A 5,938-nucleotide genomic window follows, 5' to 3' on the forward strand; every position below is an offset into this window, starting at 1 on the left:
TTAATTAAATTCTTTATATATACACCTAATGATTTTATCCTGCATCTTTGATTAGTTTTATTATATTTCTCAAAAATAGGATTTCCTCTGAATTCTCAAAAATCTCTGTGATAGCACAAATGTAAATAAAATGTGTGATGTATATTAATAAAATTTTATCATTAATGGATAATGAGTTTTCTATCTTCTAAGGTTTTTATGCCTCAACGTTTGAATCACCTTCTCCCAAGGTAAAATTCTAAGGGAAAGTACCTTACACAGAAATGGTCTAAAAGTATCCCAGGCAAAAAGCAAAAATAGAACAAAATAAATGAATGATAATAAATGGCCCCATCACCCGCTTTATTTCTAGCCCACATAGGCTGAGCTGACCGTGGAATTCTTCCTTACCATAGAGACCATTTATACTGTTTTCCTTTACCCAAACTCTGTAATATTTTTTAAGAAAATTACTCCCTAAGACGTTTTTCCTCTTTCCTTGTTAACAATTCTCTTCTCAGTCCTATTTTTCTTGTTCTTAAAATCTGACTGGGCCGGGCATGGTGACTCACAACTGTAATTCCAGCACTTTGGGAGGCCAAGGCAGGCGGATCACCCAGAGAAACCCCCGTCTCTACTAAAAATACAAAATTAGCCGGATGTGGTGCTGTATGCCTGTAATCTCAGCTACTCGAGACTGCGGCAGGAGAATGGCTTGAACCTGGGAGACGGAGGTTTCGGTGAGCCGAGATCGCTCCATTGCACTCCAGCTGACCCATCTGACTTCCGGTCCGTGCTGAGCTCACTCAAACTGCAGCCATGTCTGGGGACGACATGATTTTTGATCCTACTAAGAGTAAGAAGAAAAAGAAGAAGAAGCCTTTTATGTTAGATGAGGAAGGGGATACCCAAACAGAGGAAACTCAGCCTTCAGAAACGAAAGAAGTGGAGCCAGAGCCAACTGAGGACAAAGACTTGGAGCTGATGAAGAGGACAGTAGGAAAAAATATGCTTCTGATGATCTAGATGACTTGAACTTCTTTAATCAAAAGAAAAAGAAGAAAAAAACTGAAAAGATATTTGATATTGATGAAGCTGAAGGTGTAAAGGATCTTCAGATTGAAAGTAGTGTTCAAGAATCAGCTGAACCAGAGGATGACCTTGACATTATGTTTGGCAATAAAAAGAAGAAAAAGAAGAAGGTCAGGTTCCCAGATAAGGATGAAATACTAGAGAAAGGTGAGGCTCTGGAAGATGAAGACAGCAAAAAAGATGATGGTGTGTCATTCAGTAATCAGGCCCTGCTTGGGCAGGCTCAGAAAGGGACTACACATATGAGGAGCTACTGAATCGAGTGTTCAACATCCTGAGGGAAAAGAATCTAGATATGGTTGCTGGGGAAAAAAGGAAATCTGTCATGAAACCTCCACAGGTCGTCCGAGTAGGAACCAAGAAAACTTCTTTTGTCAACGTTACAGATATCTGTTAACTATTACATCATCGGCCCAAACATCTCCTTGCATTTTCATTGGCTGAATTGGGTACAAGTGATTCTATAGATAGTAATAACCAACTTGTAATCAAAAAAAGATTCCAACAGAAATAGAGAAAATGTCTTGAGAAGATATATCAAGGAATATGTCACTTGTCACACATGCCAATCACCAGACGCAATCCTGCAGAAGGACAGGCGACTCTATTTCCCACAGCGTGAAACTTGTCATTCTAGATGTTCTGTTGCCAGTATCAAAACTGGCTTCCAGGCTGTCACTGGCAAGTGAGCACAGCTCCGTGCCAAAGCTAACTAATTTGCTAATCACTGATTTTGCAAAGTGTGTTGTGGAGATGTGGCTGGACAGGTTTGCCATTACAGTGGATATACCATTGTATTAAAAACAAGATAAAAAAGCTGCCAAGTTGTTTGGTGAGTAGTTGGTTGGTCTGCAATCCTTGCAAGATGCTGATGCTCAAGCTGTTGACATACTCATTGCCTACTTAGCAACTATCAGAGAAACGTGATATGGGGTAAGGAAGTGCTTTTTTAAAATCATTCATAGACTTCTGTAAAATGCAAGGTAAATTAAAGTTATTATAACAGTGAAAAAAAATCTGATTGATGCCTTTTTTCGCCCCAACAATGATTGGAAATATAGATGTCTTATTGGTTCAAAAGATTTTTTTTTTTTAAGTTCAGGTCTTGAAATCTCCAGTCACATCTGCACATTCACCATTTAGACATCTTAGTAGGTGTTGATTTGCCCCTAATATTTTGATGTTTATAATAATGAATATACTGGAGAAAATTCTCAATCAGAATGGAATATTCTAAGTGTTACAACTCTTTTAGAATTTGCCCATCAGACTTTACGGTGCTTACCAGAAAGCTCCCCCGGCCACCCTGCAAAAAAAGAAAATGGAATATTCTAGTTAATTAAATTTTCTGAAGAATGTAAACTTTTAATAAACTTTAGTCCTTGGTGAAAATCATTATAAAATGTGTTTAATATATTTTTGAATATCCATTTTTGTAAGTATACTACAATTTACAGCCCTTTTGCATATTTTTTGTTTTGTTTGTTTGTTTGTTTGTTTATTTAGAGACAGGGTTTCACCATGTTGCCCAGGCTGGTCTCCAACTTCTGAGCTCAAGCCATCCACCGGCCTCTGCCTCCCAAAGTGGTGGGATTATAGGCGTGAGCCACCAAACACTACCCATCTTAACCTTTTTAACAACCTATCATTTTTGTGTGTAGATATTCGAGGACTTTCATGACTTTTAAGATCAAGATGAGAAACAGACTCAAAGATTTGTGGAGCTGGAAGGGGCTTAGAGGTCATCTTCTTAATTTTCTCATTTTATGAGAGTCACTCAGTTTATTAATGTATTTGCTGACTGTGCTAGGTTCTTGGAGATGCAATGTTAATAAGATATAGCTCCTGCTTTCAAGATGCTTGTGTCAAATAGTCTTTGAGAGTGCTATCCTTCTAGGTTCCAGATTAGACCACGTGTTGTCTTTTTAGCTTTCCTTCTCTGAATTCCCTCACCCATTCTTCATTCCCACTGCTACCACCCTAACCTAAGTTCAGTTAAGACAAGGAAGAAGTATTCTAGGAAGTGATTCAAGATTTCTTTGTTATAAAGTGAGATTTCAGAAGTCATAGTTGAATCTATACAAGAAACCTATAATGGCTGCTTCAAATAAAACAAATTCTATGTTTAGCTTTTTGGTCCATTATAATCACTTCCAACCCTAGCAATTCATGCTTATTTCCTATGGGAACAAGGACCTGGCCTTGTCCTCCAGTCAGACTTGTCTTTTCATTCATAGACTACCTACATCACTAACTCAAGGCTTCTTTCCCCTACCTGGAACAATGGCTTTCTATCCTACCTAACTATATCATCCCCCGTATTTAAGGTTTGTATCTTTCATATCATACCGAAGAAAATTGGCACCTGTGATGATCTTGCTAGAACTCTGTGGAATGCGTTCCTCTGGGTAACCCCAGATTGGGTTCCCACCCTCTGCTGGGCCAGGGAGTGGGTTCCCTGAGATTTTTGTACTTTCGGACTGTGAGAGATTGGGGTGGTTTCTCTCCAATGGTTAAAACTTTTAAGTCTAAACTTAGAAACATAGTAGACATATGTCCTACCTTTAGAGAAAGCTGATTAGTGTTGAGAGAGAGTGAAACTGCCATACCAAAAGCAGTAGATACAAGACTTGGAAAGACTCCTAACAAGGTTCAGGCCCCTTGTTTCATCTCTGCAGCCCCGCCTTTTGTTTGTTTGTTTTTTGTTTTGTTTGTTTTTGAGACAGGGTCTGGCTCTGTCACCCAGGCTGGAGTGCAGTGGCTTGATCATGGCTCACTGTAGCATCAACCTTCCAGGCTCAATGGATCCTCCCATTAGGCATGCACCACCATACCCAGCTAAGTTTGTATTTTTCATAGAGATGGGGTTTCATCATATTGCCCAAGCTGGTCTCAAACTCCTGGGCAAGCGCTGGAATTACAGCCTTCCCACCTCAGCCTCCTCAGGTGCTGGAATGACAGACGTTAGCCACCATGCCCAGGCTAGCCCTGCCTTTTTGAGACGGAGTCTGATCTGTTGCCCAGGTTGGAGTGCAGTGGTGTGATCTCAGCTCACTGCAACTTCCACCTCATGGGTTCAAGTGATTCTCCTGCCTCAGGCTCCCAAGTGACTGGGATTATAGGGGCCCATCACCATACCTGGCTAATTTTAGTGTTTTTAGTAGAGACTGGGTTTCTCCATGTTGGCCAGGCTGGTCTTGAACTCCTGACTTCAGGTGATCCACCCGCCTCGGCCTCCCAAAGTGCTGGGATTACAGGCGTGAGCCACCACACTGGCAGCTCTGCCTTTCTTGACACCTGATTGTTCAATTCCTCCTTGGATTTCATGAGCCCATAAATCCCCCTCTTGACTTAGATTTGTTTGAGTTGAGTTTCTGTTATTTTCTTTTCTTTTTTTTCTTTTTTTTTTAGACGGAGTCTCGGTCTGTCACCCAGGCTGGAGCACGATGGCGTGATCTCGGCTCACCGCAATCTCTGCCTCCCGGGCTCAAGCAATTCTCCTGCCTCAGCCTCCCAAGTAGCTGGGATTACACAGGCACATGCCACCATGCCCAGCTAATTTTGTATTTTTAGTAGAGACGGGGTTTCTCCATGTTGGTCAGACTGGTCTTGAACTCCGACTTCTGGTGATTGGCCCGCCTTGGCCTCCCAAAGTGCTGGGAATACAAGCATGAGCCACTGTGCCAGGCTGAGTTTCTGTTATTGTCTAATAAAATATAATCACAGAAGTGGTTAGAGGCAGAATTAGAACCAGAAGCCAGATCGGATTGTCAGTGTACAGTGTTGTCAAAAACCAGTACTGCTGTGTGTGTGTGTGTGTGTGTGTGTGACGGGGTCTCTCTCACTCTCTCACCCAGGCTGGAGTGCAGTGGTGCTATCTCAGTCCACTGCAACCTCCGCCTCCCAGGTTCAAGCGATTCTCCCACCTCAGCCTCCCAAGTAGCTGGGACCACAGGCACCTGCCACCACTCCTGGCTGATTTTTTGTGTTTTTTGGTAGAGACAGGGTTTCACCATGTTGCCTAGGCGGTCTCAAACTCTTGTTTTAGGTGATCCACTGGCCTCAGCCTCCCAAAGTACTGGGATTACAGGTTTCAGCCATGGTGCCTGACCAATACTGCTGTTTCTCAGAGGCAAGGGCCTGACCTGATCTTCTAATTTTAAAAAAGTTTTTACTAACATAGTGCTGGGAGCAAAACAGACACTGATGGGTTATACTACAAGTGTATATAGTACACTGTTATGGAGCAAACACTATCTTGAATCAGAAAAGCTAGGTTTGTGGTCAGACATGGTGGCTCACACCTGTAATCCCAGCTACTCAGGAGGCTGAGGCAGGAGAATCACTTGAACCCAAGAGACAGAGGTTGCAGTGAGCTGAGAGCATGCCACTGCACCTCATTCCTCTGTGATCTTAGGCAAATAAATCATGTACAGCCTCAGAGGTATTATATAATTCCTCACTGCAAAATGGGGAGAATAGTCCTCTCTGCCTTGTAGGATTATGGAAAAAGGCTAAAATGACATTCTTTATGTTAAAACTTCTTAGACTATAATGTGAATTAACAACCACACACATATAATCATAGCAGTTGTAGGAAATTGGACTGAGAGTATGCTAAGAACAGAATATACCTTGGAAACTGTATTTGAAGTACTGAATCTGATGTCTTACTGTGGTCTTAACATCTTAACCATTCAAATGTCCACCATTACCTCAAGCTCAGCATCTCCAGACAGAATGCATTCTCTTCTCCGTACCTCTGCCTCTGTTTGCCACCCCTCAAATCTGTTTTCCACACTGCTTTCAAAACTGCTTTCTGAAAAGTAAATGTGCTCACAGTTCTACCCTGCTTAATACCCTTCCA

The 5,938-nt window shown here is 41.8% G+C and overlaps 1 pseudogene; it reads left to right on the forward strand.

The window, feature by feature from the left end:
• The first annotated feature begins 766 nt into the window (after nucleotides 1–766).
• Nucleotides 767–1,514, forward strand: LOC105538438 (annotated as a pseudogene).
• Nucleotides 1,515–5,938: the final 4,424 nt, after the last annotated feature.

Source organism: Mandrillus leucophaeus, unplaced genomic scaffold (genome assembly GCF_000951045.1).
Source record: "Mandrillus leucophaeus isolate KB7577 unplaced genomic scaffold, Mleu.le_1.0 Scaffold192, whole genome shotgun sequence".
Classification (NCBI taxonomy): domain Eukaryota; kingdom Metazoa; phylum Chordata; class Mammalia; order Primates; family Cercopithecidae; genus Mandrillus; species Mandrillus leucophaeus.